General features: G+C 39.7%; 1 long non-coding RNA gene across 1 annotated transcript; it reads right to left on the reverse strand.

The window, feature by feature from the left end:
- Positions 1 to 2,404: 2,404 nt before the first annotated feature.
- On the reverse strand, positions 2,405 to 26,514 carry LOC110352184 (uncharacterized). Its single transcript, XR_002400743.2, has 3 exons — positions 26,318 to 26,514; positions 3,509 to 3,609; positions 2,405 to 2,498 (listed from the first exon to the last, which is right to left on the reverse strand). It is a non-coding gene; the product is annotated as an uncharacterized lncRNA (long non-coding RNA).
- Positions 26,515 to 26,678: the final 164 nt, after the last annotated feature.

The raw sequence follows: 26,678 nt of genomic DNA on the forward strand, positions 1-26,678 counted from the left end.
AGATGAGAAATAATGAAGCTTTTAATGCTGCCAAAGTCAGGAAACCTCATAGAAGGCAGAGATGAGTTTGGAAGTTGTAATTATATCACTGTGTTGCTGAATATGAATTCTTCCTTTTCAAATACGTTGGTATTAAAATGTACAGGAAATGGGAAATGAAACAAATTGCATACAGAAGGTGAAGCAGGTTTGTCAAGTTTCTTTGTGCAAAAATGTGAAATAGAAAATGAGAAAAGATTTGACAGAGGGGAGGGGAGGGGAGGGGAGGGGAGGGGAGAGGAGAGGAGAGGAGAGGAGAGGAGAGGAGAGGAGAGGAGAGGAGAGGAGAGGAGAGGAGAGGAGAGGAGAGGAGAGGAGAGGAGAGGAGAGGAGAGGAGAGGAGAGGAGAGGAGAGGAGAGGAGAGGAGAGGAGAGGAGAGGAGAGGAGAGGAGAGGAGAGGAGAGGAGAGGAGAGGAGAGGAGAGGAGAGGAGAGGAGAGGAGAGGAGAGGAGAGGAGAGGAGAGGAGAGGAGAGGAGAGGAGAGGAGAGGAGAGGAGAGGAGAGGAGAGGAGAGGAGAGGAGAGGAGAGGAGAGGAGAGGAGAGGAGAGGAGAGGAGAGGCTACAATAGAAATAAAACATAAGTTGTAGAGAAAGACAGCCTTCCTTCCTTCCTTCCTTCCTTCCTTCCTTCCTTCCTTCCTTCCTTCCTTCCTTCCTTCCTTCCCTCTCTCCCTCCCTCCCTCTCTCCCTCCCTCCTTCCCTTCCTTCCCTCCCTCCCTCCCTTCCCTCCTTCCCTCCCTCCTTCCCTCCCTCCCTCCCTCCCTTCCTTCCTTCCTTCCTTCCTTCCTTCCTTCCTTCCCTCCCTCCCTCCCTCCCTTCCCTCCTTCCCTCCTTCCCTCCCTTCCTTCCTTCCTTCCTTCCTTCCCTCCCTCCCTTCCCTCCTTCCCTCCCTCCCTCCCTCCCTCCCTCCCTTCCTTCCTTCCTTCCTGTTCCTTTATATTGTTAGGGAAAGAATAATTTTTTGCATTGGTAGCTCACAGTGTATAGTAACTGCATGCATGCATGGTTTCTGACCATTAGTTTACAACACTATTGTTTTTGAAGACAGATTTCAAGCTAGCTTATTAAATGCATGTGTTGTTGTTAGCATTATTTCTTCAAAGGAAATTAAACCTTATATCTGAATTTCAACTCTTTACAACAACAACAACAAAAGATACAATTTGATCCAATTCTGCTCCTAGAACGTCTGGACAAATCCAAATGCACATTGCTATTGCAGATTTAAACTAACTGAAAGCTCTTGACATGAAATGGGAACAAACATTTTGTTTCCATAGAGGGGATAGAGAAACAAGACATTTGTGCATTACAAGATGTTTTCAGTCCTACCTGGAGCCTTGACAGAAAGGTGCACTGAAGACTGAGAGTTCTGCTTGTCTAGGGAAGGGAGCTGGGGGAAGAAAAGAGAGAGAAAAAGACAAGGACTCTTTTGGGGAAGAAAAGAAGAAAGACTGTCAAGCCTGCATACCGATTCATTTTTTGAAGAGCACTGCTTTTGCAAAGAAGTAGATGTATAACTCTAGGGAAAGTATACAAAGGTGCAGGAATCAGAGCAGTGTCTTTTTCCTTCTTATTTTCTCTGAGCTGTCACGATAGAATTTTATATCTGGACTCTGATAAATGAAAAATCCATTTCCCCTTGGATTAATGACACAGAAAACACTTTGGCTTGGTACCTAAATCTAAATAGGACTTTATTCCATATGTACTCAGGAAGTAGGAATAATCAGAACAGCAGTAGCAAAGCTAATAACCACCAGACCACACCAACGCCTTTGCCTATGCGAGATCTCCATTACTCATTCTGCTGCCATTGCTTTTCTTGGATATGGGATACTGTAGAGAACTGCAAAACCATCTAAATTTGCTTATTTTGGAGGTGCTACATGTTTCATAAGCAGATGACGTCTGAAGCAGGGAAGCTTTCAGGGCAAGAATAATTCTTCTGCAATGTCTGCACGGGGTCTGGCACAGTGGGTCCACAGCCCAATTAGATCGCTTGCAGATACAGGAATACTGCACCAAGTGATAAGTAGGATGTGTGAGTGACACCCACAATATTCTTCAAATGCAGATTGATCGCTAAGTTTCATTAGTGTTAATGGTTGCTGCCTACAGAGAACGATTTATACCCTTAAGCCAAAAAAATCTTTTAGTTAGATCACGGAACAGTAATAATGTAGAAATGTACTGAAGTAAAATACAATAGCACATACGTGACCCACGTGTGTTTTCAGTCACAAACTGCCTGTGCTTTTTCAACATAAAATGACAGTTGTCTCTGCAGATGACAGAAATGAACGAAAAAAAAAAATACGAAAAAGCCTGATACACAGAATGCAAAAAATCATAATACTTGCCTAGCTTCATACTGCAAAATCACATCGTGTCACATTCCAGCGTTTCTCCTGGGTCCATAGCTGAGCAATTTTTGTCTATATTCAGCTACCGCAGCTGCAACAGAAGGATACCTGTGATTTGAACCTCAGCTTTTGTCATAGATGAGAAATATGTAGCTAATAACCCATTTACTTAAAAACATACATGGTAGGTAACAGAAGGGTCAGCATATTTTTCTTCTATCACCTGGCCAAGGGATTCCAACACATTGTCATAAAACTCATTTTATTCAGTTGACTATAGAAAAGTGGTAAAAAAATGTCCATTGAAAACATTCCTTATAATCTTAATGAAGTATGGGGAGATAACAAAGACTGCACCCTTATCAGAATAATACAATTAAGCAAATTCGGCCTGCAGCAGAACATTATTTTGCATTTTGAATTATTTTTAAACAGCTTCCTCTCCTGCCTAAGGTATTAGTTGATAAGTAAATGGTCATTCCACATGGTATCATGAAAATAACAACAGAGTGAGTACTGGAAAAGTTTTAGACCTCTTCATTTTGTGCCAGAAAATTGGTTCCTGTCTTTGACAACATAGTGGCCTTAGAGAGGTGTATTTTCCACAGCCAGCCAACACATCCACCTTAAATTGTCAGTTCTTTAGGAGGCCCCATTGCCTTCAGTAAACATAAAATGTGTTTCTGAAAGGTCTGTATTGATTTTTCATTGCATTGGAACTGAAGTGACTCATTGCTTGTAAAATTTTGATTAGTCAGACTTATTTTTTAATAATGGTAGGCATACATGCATCTTTCCTGATTTTTTTTAATAAAATCATGTAGGGAGACACCCTGAAAGTTAGCTAAATGGGACTAGTATAAAACTGGAACATCAGCATCTTCCTGCATAAATTTACAAGCACTGATTCCAAAAGGTTAACAATACGGCAGATGGATATCAAGATGTATCAACTCAAAAAAGTGAAGAACTCAAGGTTTGGTTCCAAAAGCACTTATAAGTTCAAGCATTTCCCCAGTCCTCTTGAGCAGGCTTTCTTGACTCATGAAAACCACCTGCTGCTTCAGTTCAAGCCAAAACCAGCCCAAGAACGGCACTTACATGTCTTCTGCTCTTCATCTCATTGAGAATGTGAAAGCATGAAAGCAGAGGCAAAGATGCACAAGTGTGAGCTCCCCATTTAAACTAATAAATGTCAGCCTCTGGAAAAAAAAAAAAAAAGTTAATCTAGTGTCCTATTTTGAGTTAAGGTCTAGTGTTTTCAGTACTCATTTTATGGCAAGATTCTTTCACTTGGAGAAACACTTTTGTATACCAGGAAAAATGTATTTTCTAGATTCTCAGTGCAGAAGTTGTTCCTGCATCCACATACCTATGATTTCACACTGTGCAACTTTTCTTCCTGTGGATGCTCTCTTTTCATATGGACAGCCTGAAGCAAATGCAGAAAGCTAGAAAAAAATGTTGAAGCTAAAGAAAAAAAAATATTTTTCTGATTTTCCTGTACTTTTAGTGTATTATATTGCTGTGGTTTTGTATTGTCATCAGGAAGAGCAAGGGTAATTCTCGGTTACCTTGGGTAAATAATTGCTGGTAATATGAGGACACAGGATAAAGCTGTGCTTTGCAGATGCCAAGGTGGGTATGAATGAATGGTAATGAATGGTCTTACTATACTCTCTAAGCCTCCATATATCTTGGTCTTTGGTTGTGTATGAAGTTGAGTAAGATTAGCATCTCAGGCACCATGGAAAAGGAAGTCCTGGAGAAAAAGGCTAACAGTTCTTAGACAATCACGTCCTCCACAGAGTAGACTTACCAATACATTTCAGATTTTCCACTTCAGGAAAGCCAAACATTTTACTCCTCCTCAGCATGGTGCTGTGTTTCCCTCTGATGGTATCTGGGCCACACTTTCAGGCAACTGAACATATTGATGTCTTGCATTACAGAGGAGTTCTTAGCTCAGTTCATGGATATATTTAGATCAGAGGTCCTAGGTTTAAAACCTGCTACTCCATCAAAATGGGTTTTGTTTTTCAGTCCTCTAGTGAATGAAGTCACAGGGACAAATTTTCAGAAGGCAGAGTTCTCAGCCAACAATTGAACTGATTTTTTTTTTTCCAGCCCCACAATGATAGAGGGACATTTAGCAGTCAGTACTTACCAGAAAATCTGTAAGGACTTTAGACCTTTCAATGTGAACACTACCAGGCTGCTCTGAACATTCAGTCTGTCTCAAGACTGTAAAACTACTATAAGAACCTATAATGTCCCTAAGTCCCTCAGGACTTCACAGAGTCACAGAATCACAGAATGGTTGAGGAAGGGACCTCTGAAGATCATCTAGTCCAACCTCACTGCAGAGCAGGATCACCTAGAGCATGTTGCACAGAATGGCATCCAGGAAGGTTATGAATATCTCCAGAGAAGAAGAGTCCACAAACTCTCTGGGAAACCTGTTCCAGTGCTGTCACTCTCACAGTCACCTGACAGCAGACTTAAGGTTTGAAAGTCTTCCTAGTTACCTACAGCTTGTAATTGGTCACCTGAGGACCCCAAAGAAGCTTTTCAGCCACCATGTGCTGCTTTACTGTTCTTCACACACTATATCCTACTTACCTTTGAATCACCACTTCATCACAGCTGGCTGCAGAGAGGAGTTCATTGGCAGTAATCTCAAGATTATTACTTTGTTTAAAATCCAAGTATTTAAACCACCTCTCAGTCAGTAGTAGCTCAGCCCAGCATGATAAAGAACTAGTTAAGTTTGTTAAGAAAAATGAACTGTGTGCATTTGCTGGTGATCAGAAGACTTAGCCATGAAGTGTTGAACCTTAGGAGAATGGTCACCTTAAGACCCACTTGAATATTTTTCTGTGATTAATACTTCTCAACAGGTCATAATACGAAATTTTGACTAGCAAGTGTTTTTTCATTAGTAAAATGGTTGTTTTGGCTATGCTGAAAACCAACGGTATGTTGAGGACCACATTGCTTTATTCCAAGAAGAAATTGTGTTTATGTAGTGTTAAAAATGCCGTCTTCTTGTATGATGAAAGTACAGCACTTAGCAAAATGTCTTAAGGTATTAAAAACAACAGAACAGTAATAATCTTCACATAATGAAAACACTTATTAGTCTAGGATCTGGGGATAAGGATGAAGCAAGTATTTCTTGTTACAGGACTCATCATTGGTATGTTCCCAGAAAAAAAAGAAAAAAAAGAAAAAAATGAAAAAAAATAAATAAATAGCAAAATGTGATTAAGATTAGCAGCATCGCCACTGATTTCCATAAAGTCAATCATATTTTTTATTATTTTTGAGAAAGTACCATTGAGCTTCAGACTGAACAGCAACATCCTAGACCTGCTTCCTCTAGGTCTGAAAACTTTCATCAAATCTGAATCTATACTACTCCTTAAAAAAAAAAATAAATAAATGAATAAATATCACCAAAAATAACCTTTATAACACAAAAGACTGATATTATTAAGAGGAGTTTGGAATGCTAGAAATGTCTCTGCAGGAATCAAGACTAGTGCCCTTTTATTCTGCTGCGGGCATTGATACAGAAATTCACAGGAAACTGTCTAATCAGAAGTAAATGCTCTTTCTGCAAAGCATTATTTTGTTTCTCTAAGCTATGTGTTCATGGAGGGGTGACTGCCTGGTGCTAATGATTAAGCCCAGTGGGGCTCAGCGTCTTCATTTGTGTACCCATACAAATTTCCCAATGAAGGCGGAGTCTCCTTTAGAAAGTTCACATACAGAGATTGCTGCAAGCATGTATGAATCTACTTTTCTTTGCCACTTCACACAGAACACACAGGATTAGTTCATTGATCACCTTATTGAAAAGTACTCTGATGGTGAATGTTTTTGTATTTTGCAGGTGACATAAGCTTGTTTTTCCCCTGCTGTGAGGGAGAGGAACTCCCTTGATTTATATTCAAGCTGCCTATGAGTTGAATCCTGCAATTAGATGTTCACAGCAGCCTGACCATTGCTGTGTTTCTGACAAATGGCATTGGTCTCTGTACAGCACCAGAGACATGCAGATGGAAATGTGTTCCAGTTAGGGTAAAATTTATGCCTTGGTTTAAGATCTCCCTCAAGACTGCTGATGCTTAATTGAAGAAACTGTTTTATTGGCAAAGGTTAAGACCAGTGAGTCTTCACCTAAGCCAGAGTGTTTTTAACTCTAGGAATAGCAACCAAGACCTGGATTCCTTCCCTGGCTGGGCCACTAGTTTGGATGCTTCTCTGGAGATATCAGATACTCAATTAATGATGTCAGGATTTCTTCTGCAGTTTGGGTTACTTTGGATAAAAGTTTATCTATATCTTCCTCTCCCTAAATTAAATAAACTTAATTTTATCTTCTGTATGACAGGCACTAGTAGGCTTAACTTGTGAACAACTTTATGATGATCATAGACTGATATTTGGAAATTTAGGACATAGAAATGATGACAGGCAGTAGTAATGAACTTGCTCTGGCAGGGCAATAATAAAAGTCTTTTGTGTCTTCCAGTCATTTGTTCTGCAAAAAGTATAAGTACAGGAGCATTGTGTAGGGTACAGCTGAGGAAACATTAGCATTTGTTAGGCTACCAACCCCTATCTGATTAACCTATTGCATTGAAGTGATAGAAGACCAAGGTACACATAGCAAGGAAAAGAACAGCTACAAGAAGCTGAGCACCTTGGAAATTGGGATGAGCTAGTTTATTTTGCTCAGATAAAAGGAAAATATCACATCAGGTAGCTTGTGAGTCAAAATACCACCAAGAAGAAGGAACTGGTCAGAAACCGCAGGACCAAATTTAAGAGGGATCCTTTGGGTCAAATACCAGCAAACACTTCCGGTCAGGGAGACATAAGGAATTAGGCTGCCAATCTAGATCTCAGCTTTTCTGCTCAGAGCATACCATATCCTCCAGTTTTATTCAGAACAATGTATGCCAGGACATGAGGAGAATATGTGTCCCCACTGGAAACCACAGGATTTCGTTATTCACTTAGTGCACCAACATACGCATATTTATCCTGTCACTTTCTCTGCTGCCATCTTTCTCTCTTTCATACACTCACCACAATAAATAAATACATAATTTAAAATAAATTAACACACATAATAATCCCAGTTTTTGAATATATGAACTGTATGATAACACAGGGTACAAAAGGCTTCTGATGAAGGCTGTCTTGGTAAGAGCAAAGTATTGCTCTGTGCACAAAGGCCATTAAGCCATAGGAAGGCGCACATATGGGGGGCACTAGGCAGGCTTACACATTTGGAAAGAGAAATATGTACAGGCTGCCTTAAAGGGAAAAGCAAAGAAAGCAAACCCTAGAAATAAAATGTGAAAACTTCCGAGCTGCATAGCCCAGGAGACCACGGTTGCTATAGTGTAAGATGGCACTGCTGCTTTCACAAGTAACGATTAAGATGAGCTCCAGTCTAGATATGAACCCTTGAATTACTGTGCATTGTCACAGTGTCAGTGCCTAAGCAATCCACCCACTCATGCTTTATAGATTGTACAAGAACAAGGATCACATTGGTCTGTTTCAAACCCCTGAACAGTTAATCTAACTGAGGTTTTTAAGGTTTTAGCAGGTCCTTCTAATAGCTGCCGTGGTAGTGTGCAGTTAACCTTTATTGCCGTGAGGGCCCTATTAAGAATGAGTTATGTTCATCTCCTTTAAGGAAGGAAGGATTATGTTTCCAGATGTGTTGATACACTTGACATATGCCCTGTGATTGCTAGGACTCTCAGGCACCAGAAGAGTGCTGTCTTCACAAGTCTGCAATTTTTGTTTATACAATGTATACACGTTTGTAATGGTAATTTGTGCACAGCACTTAGAAATTGAGTAACGAAACTCCAGAGAGAGAGAGAGATTGAGCGAGGCAGTAAGACCACACTGTATATAACATTGCATACTGAAAACCCATCCTCACAAGCACAGACTATGTAAAACTGGTTTCTTTTTGCTTGTTCCAATTAGAATATCCATAAACATTTTCAGTTGTTGCTATCATCACATCAGCTTGAACACATAGAATAGCTTGATTTGTAAGTATATGCAATTATATTTGTGAATGAAAGCATCGAATTTGGTTCATTTAGGCTAGTAGATGCACATTGTGTCTTGCTGTTCACCATTCAGAAAGCAGCAAGTCAATTGCGTGACTGTTGATGTTGCAGTTGTTACCACTAATAATTACTCATCCAGAAATCCATACCCAAGCCAAGGGATTTTTTTTACCCTACACTTTTTAAAAAACATTCTCATCTTTCTATGAGAAGAAATATAGTGGCTACATGCTCTACTCTGTAGGCTGAGGAATCTGGGAGTGACCTGAACCCCAGAGTTCTGCCATCTCATCTCCATATTTCTTCTATAGGAAATGTAAAATAAACCTAAGTTCATTCAGCTGACATCTCCCACCCTGGTATGCTTCATGGAAGGATCCTGGGGCATCCTCTGTGCTTAACACCAGGCACTTAACAGTAACAAAAAGCAGCCGTAGACAATGGCTGCTGAATGAAGCATGGGGTGTTAGGTAACATCAATTGAGGAAGAGCACATATCCAGCTTCAGACAGGGGAGGACCCAGGAGAGGATTTCATATGGGTCATCACTGGGTTAGTCATGAGATCCAAAGTTCATGTGGATGTATAACTAATCTAGCCTCCAGACTGTCCTTGCCCACCTATAATATATCTATATGTCCTCCATAACATGGTAGACACAACTAATGGGACCTCAGTGATCAATAGACAGTATGAGTTGGTTAATAAAGAATACATTTTGCAGGCAAATCTGTTCTTCAGCTGGCTCCATAATTTATCTTAGTGCAAAAAATATTTCCAGACAAAGAGCAAATATGCTTTCACAAATCTGGATCAGCCCATAAACAATGTGCTAAACAAAACAAAAGAGAAGGCAAGAGAGAAACGTGTTATGAATCCCTTATTGATGGTACCTGATCAGCTGAGATAAGCATTAGAATAGGAACTTGAAGGTAGACCCTTTTATGAAAAAGATGGTCCTCTGCTATACAAGTACCATATTTCTATTTATGTTTCTACCTCCTCACTTCCCTGTATCTCTTCCTTGTTTGTTCATTGTTTTATTGCTTGGTTTTATTTTAGTCATTCTAGTTTGGTTTTATTTTAGTCTATGTAAACAGAACATCTGTGCTCCTCCAAACTGCTGCTGCACCACAGAATAATGTATGGGTAACAAGCCTGCTTGGGATGGCAGAATCAACATCAGCTGCCAAAGGTGCAGGTCCATCAGTCTCTAACACTCCCAAGTGAGAACTTTGAGCCAGCAGCCCAGCCAAGTAGCAATGCCATTCCTGAAGAGTTGTGGGCTCCTGCTGCATGCACCATGCAACCAGCAGAAGGGGAAAAACTGTGTGGTGAATAGATGAATGAAATGAATCCATGCTCCCAGAGATGCTTTTGAAGTGAAAGTATGGAGAGCACAATGTTCCCTCATGTACCCAATTCTTTTCAGCTGCGTGTACTTCACTTCTGCAGCATTAGCCCTGTTGGAACAGCGCTGCAGCAAGATAGTATTGATAATATCATATGACATATTTTGAAACTAAAACAATGAGCTGATATCAGCATTGGCTACATAGGGCTTGCAGGTTACCTTCACATATCTATGACACCAGTCATATGTTTGCTGTGCCAGGGCTCCAATCTGTGAGTGCAAAACAGCTCAGTCTCGGAGGCTTTGTGAATAGGTTATCCCAGCTGAAGAGCTCTACTGTCTCACAAAGCATACCTATCCAGAGTAAGATTGTTACCATTGCTCTGCCTAGATTTGTCTCCAGAGACCCTCTGAAGTATAAAGCTGGCCTGCAGGGTAAATAGCAATGACCTGGAACTCAGGGCACAGTGCTGAGCTGTGACCACAAACAAGCCACTTACAGCTAGGTTTGAAGTCATTTAAGTTCCCACCAACAGGAATCAAGAACTTCTATTTTTCTTTTCCTGTCTGCAATTATGGGTATAATTACGCTATTTCATAAAATCATAGAATAATTTAGAGCAGAAGAGACCTCTGGAGATCCTCATATGGAGTTTAAATTGTCGTACATAGCTAATTAAACCCGCTTCTTTTTTATGTTCAAGCTCAACAGAGACAAAACTGTCTTGTACTGCCCCAACACACAAAAAAAAAAAACTAACCTCAATTAAATGTTCCTACAAGTAGTGAATAAATAAAAACAGGAAACAGGAACAAAATAGTCTCAGGGGATCTACCTGGAAGACTTAATACTTTTTGAACTTATCTTCCATCTGCAAACCCTACTATTTTTGTCTCACTGTGTCACTTGGAATGATATTTAAATGTCAATGCAAAATCTGTGGTTGTAGTATAGGGCAAAAATACCCTACCTTATTGTGCCTAACCTGACAACACCCAGAAGACAAACTGAAAAAGGCTGAATAACATAGCTCACAAACAGCAACACAACTGTTGTATGAACTGAGAATATGGTTGAAAATTATAAACCTGACTGACCTGTATGAAGAATAGCTACTCATTATGAGAATGAACTTGAGAGAAAAAGTACCATACAGCTTAGGTGCTGAGTCAACAAAAGGAATCCAAGGCTGTTTAATTGAAATTACCTTCTGAAATGAATGCAAAAAAAAAGCCCATCTGATTCATTTTATTTGGAAGCAAGTAAAAGCTGGGGGATCACTGCAGTTTTGTCATCCTCCTGTTAAAGACAGGCATATCTCGGCTGTGTGAACCTCTGCTTTGCAGTAGCCTCTCCACTCAGAGGCATGTAATGATGGATCTCATCCCACAGTGGGGACGGAGTGCTTGGAAGAGCCCAAGGAAATATTCAGACAAGCAGTATCTGAGGAGTTAATGATTCTGCAATATACCCATGGATAGGTCAAATGCATATGACCATTTTACTGATTGATCAATGGATTACAGGTACTGATTGCAAACGGTCTAAAGAATATGATCTCTCCTGATTACAAGACAGCTGCAAATGATGTAAAAGGGTATTAGAGAATATGAGTTCACAAACGTTATTTTTTGATTCTCCTGTACCCCAGCTCCACTTAGGATGACAACACTGAGTCATAGCCTTTGCTTTATTTTAAACCCTGTGACATTTGTGATTTTCCTTGTAGCTCAATGGATAGTAGGCAAGAATTGCATGAAGAAAAGCCTGAGAAGTCAGATATTTAACAGGCTGTTAAACCCCAAAACTGCTCAAAAAGTCCCTGTGACTGTGGGGCTGGGAGTATGACCATACTCTATGATCACATCTTCCTACCGTCCTAGGAAGGACAGTAGGACACCGGTAACATAGGACGTAACCGTCATAGGATGGCAGGACGGTAGGACAGCAGGTAAGACACCATCCTAGATGTCTGAAAGGGGCCACTGATGTAGATATTTAGCTAAAGATACTTTTGGCTAGGCCATACTCTAGATGCTATTGGAAGTTTTGGCTGGCTCAATTTCTCTGAAAACCAGGAGTTGTATTCAAGTCTGCTGAGCAGATTTTGGATGCTCATTTTAAACTATGGCTTTTAAGAATATTCTATTCCTATTCTGACCCTCCCTCTTTTTACTGTGTTGGCAAGTCCTGTTTCTTCCATAGTGCCTTCCAGAGAGACCAGGTTAAGGTGCATGTTGATAAAATAGTGGTTGTTCCAAAGCAGAATACGCATGCATATATGTATCTTTCACACTTAACTATAGTTCTTCCCTTTTTATCTCTTACTCTGTTTTTAAATCCTAAGACAAAGATTCATACATGGCAAGTGTGTATGAATGTGAACATCAGGTGATCAGGTGGGGAAAAAAAAAAAACACAATAGCACAAATACCAAATAATTATGAGCATTAATAATTTGATTAAATTCCAGTCCAGTCACCTCTCACTCTTCAGCAAGCTCTGAAGTGTATTTCTGATGCTAGAATGAGCATAATTCATTTGCTGAATAGAAGTAGGCTTAAAGCATGTTTTAATGTGTTCCTGACTAACAACCACTACCAGTATTCCATATTAGAACCATGTGTTTTTTTCCTTTTTTCCTGAACAAAAGTAAAAGAAAAAAAAATAAATCAATCAAATGGTAAAGCTCTTCAGAGTTTTTAGATAACTTAAAGTATAACCCTCAGAGTTTTAACCTGAATATACTAAAATAATTTTTTCACCTCAACACAAAATATTGTTCTGTTTTTGAGTAACTTGCTCTTTCTAATATTTTTTTCTTTATTTTAGACTTTTGTTTAAAATGAAATAAAATGTTCAAAGTAAAAAGGAAAAAATCATTTATAAAATGAAGAAAATTCTATTTCTAGGATTTCTATACTTGCTTTTTTTCTATACTTTCTTTTTTGTCAGTAAGTTTGACACAAATCAGCAAAATATTTTGTTCTCCCTGAAGTCTGTCTATGATTAGTTTGGCAAATCTACTAAACAACAAAGCTTTCCAATTGTTATTTTATGGTTCATTGTATTTGTTCTTCTTGAACATTAACACAAGAATATTTGTGCTCATAAGAAAGTTTGAGTGGCATATGAACATGCTGCTTGTGTTGGAGCTGACATCATAAATGTTGCTTGGGACCTATACAAGTAGCATGCAGTAAAAAGCGCAAAGTGACTGCAGTGATCACTCACCAAGTAGTGGCTAGCTAGTGAGAAATATGCTGCTGAAACACATGCACACCAACCATTGATTTGATCATTTCAAACAATGAGAAAAGCCTGTTTGTAAACACATACTAAAAAGAGTGGCTAATCCATCAAATAAATTGTTTGCTCCAGATGGTTCCCCCAGTGCTATCTATAGGTGTGCAAATAAAAACAGATGACCATATAAGCATGGCACACAGACCTATTGGGTTGTCTTGTCTACCTGTTTATCATCAGCCAGGGAGCCCCAGCATGCACACGTGAGCCAAGAGTACTCATAGACTTCTGATTGATCCTGGCAAGGTTTCACTTTTATCTTTTCTGCAGGAGTGTTTCTTATCCTGTGGGGTCTAGTACTTACTTGCAGCCTCAGGATCTGCAGCATGAAATGATAAGGAGTCAGGAAAAGTAAAAATAATGTTTTTTTAAGACTGTGGTTTCAAAGAAACAACAACAACAACAAAGGGCAGACTGAAAATGACATTATATGACTAGCTGACACCAAACTATCAAACAATACTATCCAGTACTAACCTTAAGAGACAGAAAGTTAAAGAAATTAAGACAAAAATGTTCTTCACGGAACTGTTACATGTTGTCCTTCAGGTTGCCTGTGAGCACAAAACCAATGGCAGTGGCAGGTAACATAAACTTACTGATAAATCTTATAAGCTCTCTTGTGCTAATCTACTTGCAGCTTTGTGCACCTCCTCTTACAGAATTCAAACAGGGGATGCACAAAGGCATAATAGAAGTCAATAAGGAATATGGTGGAAAGGTTTAAAAGCTGACTGGTTTTGTGTTTAGTGCCAGTGGATCATTATGGTTGGTACTGAATTCAACATCTTGAGGCACGACCATACTAGTTATGCTGCGAACACTCAGGAGACACCAAGAAAAAGGCTACAGGCATCAAAAATCTTAGATCCATGTTCATTAGGCATCAGCAGCAAAAGCCAAGGCTCTCTCTGTAGTCAATGAAGCTCAATAGGCAGGGCCACAGCGTGCTCCAGCCTACCTAGGGTCTGATACATCACCAGGGTTTTCCTCGTTTCCCTTTACATAGTCCACCAGAGCAAGTAGTTTCCTAATTGGGTCCCTCAGTTAGGTATCTAAAATTGCACAGGATAAGTGTGGGCTTCCATGATGATGTGAACAAACTAAGACTTCAAATTTCAAAAACTCAGAGAAAGCTCAGTGTTGAGATATATTCTAGCAAAATGATGCATTAGTTAGAGGTAATCAGCAAAACCCCAGCATTCCAGTTATTTAAAATTAAGCTCACAAAATCATTTCCAGACATGCCATAAGGAAAAATGCTGCACGGGAACAGACCAATCAATCTGGGGCATCACCCTTGTTGCCTCCCAAGTGCAAGGCACTTGCGGCCTTGCTATCCCAGGAACAGAGGCTTCAGGCAAGCTGGCCATGACTAACCATGTGAGAAAGACTGGGGGGACCAGGCAGTGTAACTCCTTCATCTGCAGGTAGAAGGTGAAGCAGGAGTCCAGGCTGGGACACCATTCAAGCAGCAACAGTCCTCAGTGACGAACAAGCATAGAAAGGCTCCTATTTCTGTGTGCACCCTGTATACTGAAGGCACCTTTTCCTGCCCTCAATAACCACACCACAGTTATCCAGGACAGAGGACTAGACAACCTGCTCTTTCCATGCAGCTACACCTCAAAAATACTCAGTCTGAAGCCAGCACATCATGCTGCAGCCTGACAGGCTGTGCACTGGGAGCAATTTAGACCTTGCTCCACACATTTCACTGACCTCTAGTAAGCTTCCAGGTGGAATTCAAGGTGATGGCTTTAAACTACACAGCCATCAATGTTTTGAGACCTTTTTAGCTTAGAAATGCCCTCCTTTGTCCATATCATACACTGACACTGTCTCTTAGGGGACCTGTACCCGAAAGGTGTGTCAGATTCCACCATTGTTTCTGCTATCATTCTATGCAAGACATCAATTTTGTGCTTTCTCTAAAGCTATGCTGAGCAGCAGTAGATCTATTCAGAGGTACACCCCTTATTTAGCCTATGACTTGTAACTGATTGTTAAGGTGCCTGAGGCACAGAATAAGTTCCTACACGTATATTCTAAAAAGAGCAAAAAATGAATAAAAGAACAGTTGTTTGCTGCTTTTGCTGTTAATTATCCACAAACTTACTTTCCTCTCTCCCTCCCCAGCACCTATGCAAGAAAACTGAGCTTTCACATCAGATGCCAGGTATTTTGTGCCCACTGTGGGGTGGAGGAGCTTCAACAACATGTGTTCACCACTCAACTGCACTCATCATGTTCAAAATTTAACATCAAACAGCTAATGAAGGAAAGAGACATTGATTCCTTTGACTGCCTTCTTATATATCCCTAACATGCTCTTTCTGCTCATCTGATTTCCATATGATTTTCTGTCACTTACCAAGCTATAGACTCCTCAGCACTTGCTTAGAGGTCTCCTACGGGCCATACCATTTTCTTTTTGTTGCCAAAGAGCTCTTCAGAGCCTCGGTCCCCAGCCTAAGCCCACACCCTCTCTGTAAGCTAAATTATAGCCATGGAGCTGAAAACCAGACAGAACAACTCACAAAGCCAAATAATTTGCACACACATTGATTTGTGGTGCTATGTTAAGAATAGACCGCTTCAGCGTTATGTGAACAGATGCCTTTTGAAAGAATAAGGAGAACATTTAGGCCAGCACTTTAAACACTAAACTGATAGGTGCTTTAGAAATGAGATAAAGGGTGAATGATACCTTCTACAGCTGTTGCAAAGCCCAGCTCTCTGGATATTTAGGGTTCATAATAATGGCAGTTCGATAGCTCCCCTTCCCTGCATTCAGAAGTGTAGGCAGAGCTGGCAGATGCCTTGCCTGTACATTAGGATACAGTGAGTTGACTGTTTGTAGATCTTACCAGAGCAATCAATAGCCTGGAGACCTCCAACCAGCTGGTTATGCAGCTGTCTAATAACTGTCATATGGCTTCCCGCTAGAAGAGAAAGGGAGCTGAGAAAGATGGAGTGAGACTAATTAAAAAAGAAAAACATTGAATATGTTGCTTTTAACTTCCCTCAGCCTGGTAATTCAAATTCCTAAATTAGCACAAGATAATGGAAAAAGCCAGGAAGTGATCAGGGGCAATCAGTGAAATGGCATTAGAAATCTATCCAATGTCCATGTCTTCCATATCTTTCATTGCAGTCATGACCATTATAGTATTTTCAATCTTTCATGCAGTCAATTCTCCAAAAATAGGTGGGTGGCAGTGAAAGAAATAAGTAGAAAGAGCCACTTTCCTCTTGAAGGTTCCCAAAATTCTACACACATTAGAGAGGAAGATTACATTAAAGTGGAGAGTGCATTGGAGTGAAGAGAGGAGCACTTTATTAGCACTTCACAGTTGGAAGGGGAGGGATTATGCCTAAGGATGTGTGGAGGTGCTGAGTTTTGGTCTATGGCTGAAATAGAAAACACATCATGTCAGCCACATTCTTTTTTGAAAGGTTGAAATTATATTTGGGGTTCAACAGTACCTTTCTTTAGAAGTAGAAATAAAGCATTTTGAAACACATTTGATTAAACAGAGTAGATTCAGAAAGTGAATGAAAAGAAAGAGTGCAGTACAGAATGGCTGTTATTCACCTACACTTAAATGGGGTTGAGGCTTCCTCTAACACTATTCAAAACAAGGATTTCAACCAAAATCTACTTTTTTTAAGCACTGAACTGAATGACAGCTGAAGACATTCCTATCTCACTCTTGTCTTTTGAAGATAATGCAACAGTCCTTTAGATACTGGCACAGAGTCTCTGTGACGTATAAATATAAATATATGTAACCTTAATCTTTTGGCTAAAAGCAGTTTTTCATTTTGTGTCAGGGAATATTTAAGGCAGACACAAAGTAGTTTCACTTTGAGCTTCAAAAGGACATCTCAATTCATAACATGCAATAGCAAGCAGTTAGGCCACCCTCCAAAGGGACAGACTTACTTAAAGTCCATACATTCTCAAAGAAGCAGGGAATGGCACGGACAAGTCTTGTATCTCAGACAGCCTACCCAGATACGTTTTAAAAGGACAAAAGAACAGATCCTCCTGTTATATATGGAGTGGTAATTCGTGTCGAGAAAATGGTTGATATTAATAAAGAAGGGGGAGATTTGGGAGTATGGCCATGGGGGTGGGCAAGCCCCGTGGTTGAGATAACATTAGACTCTTAATGATGAGGCCATCAGGAATGTAAAAGAGTTTAGAGAGAACAAAGAAGGGTGATTCAGGAGACTCCATGCAGTCTCTGGTTTCTTGTTCTCCAGCTGGTTTCTTGTTCTCCAGCCCTTAAGACATAGAAGTTTCTGGGTGTTTGCTGTTGTTATATTCAAAGTTGTTTGACCAATGAAAAGTTGTTTTGAAAAGAACTGCTGTGGGGTGAAGGGTATAAGAGAGGAGCCTGCCCTCAAGATAAAAAAAAAAAAAAAAAAAAAAAAAAGGCAACACGATGAAGTTATGTCATCAATAAAGAAGCAGGAAAGAGGACGGGAACAGGCACATTGATTGCCTCATGAAGATAGGTTCGGCCAAACTCAGCAAACTGCTCAGAGAAGCTCGCACTGAAAGTCGCTGGAAATAGGTGCACCAGAGCTGGGAAGAAGCTCAAGCTGAGAGAAGCGGACCCATGGCCACAACTGCCCCTCACTGGTAAGCAGCTGTGCATTATGGGGAATCATACGCCCTTAGAAACAAAGACGGTCCTGGTAACCTTACAGCTTATTCTCCTTATTAGCAATCAGACAGTTTATGATCCTGAAACATGGAACCAAATTGATGTCAGGGTGTGGGACTCTGCAACTAAAAACAACACGATTGCAGTGGGATTGTTCGGCACCTGGCGAGCAGTCTCTGAGGCCTTAAAAAGTTGTGTGGGACCACAGTCAGAAACGTGTGGTTTGCCAGATAGTGAGGGAGCTGCGGGCTCCTTTACTGATCCGACTGCTACACCATCGGCCCCCCCACTGCTACTGCCATCGAAGGCTTTTGCTGTTACGCCCCCTGTTGACCTGAACGTGCCTTTTGACCCAGGCCTTATTGGCCTTGAAAAGGAGATGGATATGCTTTTCTTTGGTCTGGGAAGAACAGGATACATAAGGCCCAAAGACCGAGTTGATTGACAACTTAAAGCAAGACATATTGTTCAAAAGGAATGGAAAGCTGAGACTTGTTTGTAATTAAGAAAAGGAATGGAAAATGTAACTGTTAAGTCATGGAACTTAAAGGATTGTTTGTTACCTTTCCTGATTGTACGTATGTATAGGCATACTCGGGTTTAGTATGTAAAAGCAATGTTCTATATATTTAGAATGTTTGATGTTTGTGTGTGCGCGTGTTGGTGGAGCATAGACTCCCCACACACCCAGCGCTGTTTACTTGCCTTTTATAGCTTTTATACCTTTTATAAATATTTCTTTTATAAATATTACTGAATTCAGATTGAGATGAGACTTCATTTATAACACTCCCAACTTATTTTTGTGGATGATACTTAAATCCACAAAGGTTTATTTGTTAAAAATTATACAGAGAAATGTGTATGGGTTTGTTATTAATTTTAAATGGACCTGAATTTTTTTATTTTTTTTTTAATGGAGTATTTTTGTGTGCGTGTGTGCATATTAAGCCACACATGATTGTCTACCTTTAATTACACTGAAATCCCCAGATCTAAATTAGATCAGATACAGATTGCATTCAAAAGTAGAAAAGTCAATTCTGGAATAATTAAATATCAGTATAGTATCTGTTCCTAGGAGGTTTCAGACCATGATGGAAGAACCCGATATTTAAAAACCCTAATGATAAGTACTGTAAAAAAGATAATAAAATAAAATAAATAGAGAAGAAAAAAGAAAGGGCAATTTACTTCTTTCAAAATCATTTGAAACTCAGAAACCCACCACGAAACTTCATCAGACTAAAATCCCGCCCCAAACCTTGTTCTGCTACAGTCTCAAATCTCTCTTCAAGCAGAAACATTGGTGTAAAACCACTTCCAAGCAAGAAACAAGGGCCTGCAGGCAGCTTACTAGGTCTTCACATTCAGATAGCTCATTTGCCAGTTATCTGGGGAGTGGAATCAAGGACCAGAGAGAAAGCATGGAGGAAAAAGCAAGTTTCCTTTTTAAAAGTTAAATTGAATTTGTGCAGTGTTTTCATGCATTTTATGACAAAGTGAGAGAGGATGAATTAAGTTATTTATGGTCAAGCCCAAACATAAAATATGCTGTCTGGCATTTCCCTCACCTTTTTATCCCTTGAAGTAATTTGCTTTACTTCAATGTAAACAGCATTGAGTGAACCCACTGCAAAGCTGCTCAGAACCAAAGGCTCCACAAAAGTCTGTGCTCAAAAACAGAGCAGAACATGAAGCAGGAAATAGAAACAATACTTATCAAACATTCGTGCCAGGAAGGTGCACAGAAGACCTCCCTTTTAGTGATTCTGGGTCTTTAGGGTTTCTGAAGAAAGGGTGCAGGTGGGGTGATAATGCATGCAGGGATGAGAGAAGGGAAGAAGCTGGGGTGAAGCCTTCTTCTCAGGACTCTACAGATGAAAATCTTTTCAGGACTTAAGATGTAGGAGTTAGTGTTAATTTTCCCTTAGAAAACTGGGGCTGGACCAGGTTGAAAATACTTGGCAATATTTCAGCCCTGAACGGTAAAATATCACGAGGCAGGATGCACAGAAGTCATGAGATTTAAGATATTTTTTAAAAGAGGCTCCTCTGATTTTTTTTTCTACCTTTGGGACACACAAACATGGATTGCATTTTCCAGTTTTCCTCTACAAATATGAACAATAAGGACTCTTTTATTGAATTATTTATTCTTAACTGAGGGCTGATATTTGTGCAGCAGCTCCACCTACACTCCCTAGCTCCCTTCCCATTATTATACCACCAAATATCACAACTTCAGGATCACCTTTTTAATTTTCTTGGAAATCATTCATCCTTCCTCAGCAGCAAGCCAGTAGCATTTACTCTTCTCTGTGGGTTTGCCCCAGACTGTCCCAGCTCCCTCTCTTATGTACAATTGACTTCCTATTGCCTCCATTACTTCAAAGACTAAATCGTGACACTAGAAGTATGACTATTAATAGAAAAGAAAAAGAATTCCAAAGCAATTGGCACTTCTTGGACTATTATTTTTCTTACTGAGCAAGAAGTTCGTGGGATTTATTTATTTATTTATTTATTCCGCTGGTATAAATACAAAACACATCCATTGAAAAGGAATAGTAATGAAAGACTGCTCCCTGAGTGCCTGCAAACCTTTCTGAAATTAGATCACAAAGGCCCAAAGTCTCCTTTGCAGTACATCAACATAGCCCCTTTGAATCTCATGGTGCTGTGTACATTTACAATAGCTTTGAATCCACCTAACAACACAGACAGATAGCCTGATGAAGAACTGCATATGGAGGGTATGGGTATGAAGTTGATGATGGGGAGTATTAATTGTCCTAACATTCTGTTCTACAATTTTCTTCCCTTCCACCAGTAGCTGTAACACCTCATTTTAAAGCTGGAGGTGAAAGGAAGGCTTCTTTGTGGCTCTTGATGTTCTTGTTTTATTTACTCCCCACCTACTCCTGTCATAGAAATTTGTTGCTCCTATCAGGAAACATGGCATGGAAAGCAGCCAATGAAATCTGATGCAGAAGGACCTCAGGAGAAACAGGAATGGAAAAAACATCCAATGCAGAGTGATCAGTATACTTCTGGGTATTGAATATTTGATGACACTGCCTGTTCAAAAGAAGAATTAGCTTTGCTTATTTCAACCCATAAAAGTGCTTTAATGGGTTGAGAATAATTTGCGCTGAGACTCTCTCTGTAATAATGTGCTATGGGGAAGAGATCTGTATTTTCTCTCTATTCTTGCCCATCCCCTCACGCACGTATACCTATATAATGTCCACCAAGACGTTCAAAAAAATGCAAAGAGTGATTGCGTCAATTTTGCAGAGTGCAATATTTCTTTCTATAGAAGAAAAAAACACCCACTATATCATCTTTTCTTGAAAGAGAGATTGTGATCCATATTAGCTGTATCATTGTTGGCTTCTCCATCTCTAATATTCCTAAGTTGCCAGCACATAAAAATACCCCTTGCAAATTCACTGGCAAGACCTAGTGTAGAATGCATTGTATCTATTTGCGTCTAACTGATAAATGTAGTATTACGGCAGGAACAGCAAGCAAGAGTGTAACAAACCAGCTCTTCATCTCTACATTAAATATAAGTTTCAAGTTTTATTGTAAGAGTTCTGGAAAATGTCAGGGCTGCAGGAGAATTTCAAGTGCAAAGTTCTTGTGGCTTTCCTACAAGCATTTTTCCTGAATAAACTTTTTTTTTTTTTTTTTAATTTGGTTGGAAATATTTGTGCATGTTCATTATCTGAGTGAATCTAAGTATTGTAAAAAGAAACTCCACTTTCTTTAACTTCTTGTCAGCGATGCTGGTTTTGGAAGTTTCTGTCTGAAGAAAACCCTAATAGACTCCCTAGAAATTCTGTGACACTATCCAACAATGAAAAAAGAATGTGTTCTGAAAAAGATACATGTCAAACTGGTACTTCCTCCATGGAAAGCTGAGTTTCCAGTGGCTTACAGTCATAAACTAAATCTTTTCAGTGATAAGTTTCACGTACTTTTTCCTTCCTGTACCTCAGAGACAATCCTTACAAGAGAAAGCACTGAAAAATACCTGACTCATGTACCATCATCAGAATTATTAACTGATATTCAGCTATAATGTCAAACTTCACCCTATGTCAGTCATGTGAAAAGCCTCTAAGAAAATGGGCATTTATTGGGGACAGAGGACAGAACTTCATTCTGGAGAGTTAACACAGAACAGAATTTGTCTTGCACAATTTACATGACTGGCAAGAAAGGTAAGTAGAAGAGCTGTTCCTTCAGCTGTTAAGCAGGCAGCCTTGAGGTGAGTATCTCTACAAGAACCTGACCATGGGACCTCTGAAGATTTCCAAATAAGTTGAAATTTAAACCAAGCATCTGCTTTTCTTTTCTCTGTGGTGAGGGAATCAACAACAGTCTGTGATCTAATCGGGCTCTGTTGGCAGGAATATCAGCAAGGGCACTGGGTGATCCTTTCATTAGTACAGAAGTCTCAGCTTTCCAGGAAAGAAAAGACAATAAAAACACAACAGAACATATGTCTTACTTCATATTTCTCCTATTCAGAATAATTCTGTCTGTATACTTATTAGCTGGAATAGTAATAGTTGTACAGTAATTACTGGTGTAAAAACAGTAGCATAGTAGTTTTTTGGTCAGGGTTTTGTTGTGCTTCCCTCCAACAAGCAGTGTCTGAAAAAAGGACAACATAAATTTGTGGGCATGCACAAGAAGTTGGATTGCTACCAGAATAAAAAGAGAATTAATGGGACTTTAGTGCATTTCTATATGTATTTCCTCCACTAATCCCAGTCAGTATAAATGTAAGCTTCTCTAAGCGCATTTCTCAATTGCGGATTTCTTTTTTTAAAAAATAAATAAATAAAAATTAGATTGATCTGAAAGACCCTGAGTACTGCACACTGTAGTGACAGTTAAAGAGTGACAAAGGGAACAGGATCATACCAACTTTGGGAGTGCTGCCAAACCTGAAGAGTAAAAACACCTTAATTTGCCATAGAAAATTCTGTTTCTGAAAAAAAAAGAGACAGTTTGTGATACTAAACCTTTAGAAGACAAGACACTAGTGTCCTGACTGACATAAAGACCAGATTAAGTGTGGGCATCAGAAATTGAAGAGAAGCTGTATAGAGGGGAGCAGGTGAAAGCAGAATGTTGGTCAGCACGGTTCCTACTTTGACAGAGCTAAATGATGCTGAGGATCAAAGTCTATGGCGAATGCCTGTAGTGAAGCACTCGGACCTCAAAGAGATGTGGGCAGAGGTGGGCATAGCAGATGATGAATGAGGTGCATAGGCTGGCACTGTGAAAAGATAAATAGTGCAATGTCTGTCAGGCCAGCCTCCCCGTGTGTAACCACTACAGTCAGCCTCCCATCAGCTGTAAGATCATTTGCAAATACTTTATAAACAAAGGAAAGCATTAAAAATTATACTTTCCCAGGAGAATTATCCTGACTTTAGTCTCTACAGCATGGTACCTTCTGTTTTGCTGCCTGTATCCTGAGCTTAATGAGCAAATCACCCTAGTGTGAGATACCACTTAACCAGTCAATATAGGCAATATAGTAATGAGCATAATTAAAACACCTTATGGCATATATGTTTCTCAAACAAAAACCAGGGCTGAGACACAGAGGCTGCTGGTGGAACAGAGAACAGCCTGCCTTTTTGTGAGATGGATCTGATGGAGAACAGCATGTAGAGACAAAAAGAGCTCTGATAAACAGATCTGATTATATGATGCACCAAGAAAGTGTGAGACTACCAAAACTGCTAAGGATTTTGCATGCTGCTACCACAATCCATGGTAGCCTGGCATTCTAACCAATGACATCTTTATTTTCTGTAACTTGATTTCACATTGAAGCACATTGTTTTTTGTCTCTTAAATGTATTTGGTTGAGGAGATTATTTATGAATCTCATCTCTGTTGACAGGAACTTTCCTCTCCCCTTGTAGCTTCCAGATGGATTTATGGTATCACCATGGCTGGCTGCCCAGCCTGGTCAAGAAGTTTAGTGGGGAAGATAGTACTCACACAAAAAAACAACCTCCACCCACTCCCAACAGAAAAAAAATAAAAAAAATAAAAAAATAAAAATGAAAACATCCTACTGGCAAGCTCTCTAAATCTAGATTCAGTCCAATTAAATGAAAATCAACAAGGGACTGGGTGGCATATGGATTCAGTAATGGCTCACAGAACCCTTCTTCTCCAGGGGGTTGGGTTAAAGAAGTAAGAGAATGATTCACCGTGGTTTCTACTTAAAGTTACAGGCAGAAGTCACAAATAGAGCTCAGGATGGAAAATAGCTACAGCAAGCACAGATGTTTTTCTCTATAACAGCACGGCAGGGAGAAAAAAAAAGACACCATTTCAAATCCTGAAGTTTGAAAAGCCATGATCATTCCCTACACATTAACTCCAGCCTTGCCAGCTTGTGAAGACACTTAAGAAAACAGAATGCAAGAGAACTGTTGTTTGTGCTACAAGATTATGAGGTGCTATAGTTACAAATCTTCTTTCTGGGACATCAGAAGTGCTGCTGATAAATCTTGCTGCCTGTGCCCAACACCGGAATAACTGAGGTATGTCAGACCACCCGCCATCCCTGAGATTTGGTGGTTTTCCATTGCCTAAAGAGGATCCGGTAGAATGGGGGACTGCAGGGATGACACTGATCAGAATTGCCTATTTGTTTCCTACTTGGTGATTTTCATTGCCTTTTATATTTACAGTGCATGGAAAGGTGCCTTGGACAATAACAATAAGGCAGCCTTTCCACACTTTGAAAGACTACTTGCTGGATGTCAGGCATGGAGCAGATTCAGCACTAGACAAAAAGGACACCAGCTTTGAGGAAGCTGGCAGAAAAGTGGTAAGAAAATGCACTTCTCCCTGCTGTAACCCAAAAAGGAAGTGACTAAGGAGTCTGCCTGAACAAAATGATGATCCCTATTTAAAGACCATGCTCCCTCAAGGACCTTAGGTATTATTAGAGGAGAGCAGGAGGTGGCATCCTGAAACAGTGAGCAGCAGTGTACTGCTTCTCCTTTATTGTTAAGTTCAGAAAATATTAAGGAAACACATTCATCTTGAATTTTCAAACTCAGTACAGGCAACACAAGAGAAATAGTTTGCTATGCTACAAGTGCATTTTGTGTGTGCATGTAAGGGTTTTAACATGGGCAATGCATTCATTATTTTCACAAACCTGTAAGAAGAAAAATAAAACAAAAAAAATGAAAAAATAAGAACTGTTTGCTATAGTAATACCATTTTTTAAAAGTACCATTTTAATTATGGGCTTGAGTTCCCAGTGCTGGGCACCATTCAAAATCAGTGCAATAATCGTCTACTGAATACCTTTTGCCTTTCAGTTCTGTAAATAAGAAAGGACACTGTTTGGGAAACACTGTAATAGGTAACTGAATGTTTGAGACACTGAAAAAATGCACTCACTATGGCAATGATTATTCATGTGAGTGTGCTGAATAAGGAATAATTATCTATATTCAGTACAAATAACTTTACTGGTCTACACACTGCAAAATGGAAGACACGGATAAAAGCAAAAAAAGAGAAGTGCTAAAAGCCCCTAAATATGCAGCAGCCTTTAGAAGCATATTTTTGTGTAGCACAGTCAGCATGTGAAGTTTCACCTTCCCTGCCAGAATGCTTTACCCTACCTGGGAAAGAATGAGCTCTTTGATGTCAAAGACGAAAACAAGGTTTTGGCAAGTTTAAGCCTTTGTTGTTGTTATTCTTGTGAACTATCATGAGGCTCTGGGACAAACATTATTCAGAATTATTCCACCAACATTTTCTGTTGAAATAATACATGATACGGGCTTTTTGAGTGTTATCTACTCTAACCACTTACAGACAAACACTATCAGTAAACCATTATTCAGGTTGGGTGAACAGTCATCTGCAGAGTGTACTATTGTTTCTGATCTCTAGCTGGCCAACATATGTCACTTAAAAGGTGGAAAGCTTTAAGAAATCATAGTACACGTAGCCATGTACAAATATACCTACTGTATCTAACTCCAATATTTATAGATTTGTAAAGATTAATGCCAGAAAGACAATATCTCAGCTTACCTGACCTTGCCTATTACAGGCCATTCAATTTTAACCATTTGCCCCTGCATTAAGCCCAATAACTCATGTTTGACTGAAGCATACCTTTCAGGAAGGCATCAAGTCTTGATCTGAATATAGCAGAAGATAGGAAATACATCTCTCCTTTTGTAATTTTTTCCACTGATTAATTCACCATACTTTTATATGTGTCCCTCATTTCTCATTTGAATTTGCCTGGTTTCTATTTCCAGCCATTGGTTCTTGTAATACTTTTCTCTGTTAATCAAAGTGCCCTCTCACATCTAGTCTTCTCCCCGTGAAGGCATGACCTTTAATCACCTCACCTCTCTTTCTACTTCTTAACGAGCTTACCAGCTCCAGCTTATGTGGGATGCGCTGCCCTGTTCAACAGTGCTTCCACGTCCTTCCTGGAGCCCCTGCTGCCGAAGCTTCTGCTTGCAATTCCACACTGAGACTGAATTGCCTCTTCCTGTGTAGATCTGACTTTGTTTTGGGCTGGGAACATACCCAGCTGATCCAGTGAAAACTGATTGCCCTGTGTGACTAGCAAGCCATCATTTTTACCACTTAACAGTACATCTCTTATGATTTTGTTATTATTATTATTATTTACTGTCACATGGTTGATGAAAATATTGAATAGAAGTGGATTTAATACTGAACCTTCTGGTATTCCATTTAGAAACACCCTCACTCATTGATGTTTTCTTAC

Source organism: Anas platyrhynchos, chromosome 3 (assembly GCF_047663525.1).
Source record: "Anas platyrhynchos isolate ZD024472 breed Pekin duck chromosome 3, IASCAAS_PekinDuck_T2T, whole genome shotgun sequence".
In the NCBI taxonomy this organism is placed as follows: Eukaryota; Metazoa; Chordata; class Aves; order Anseriformes; family Anatidae; genus Anas; species Anas platyrhynchos.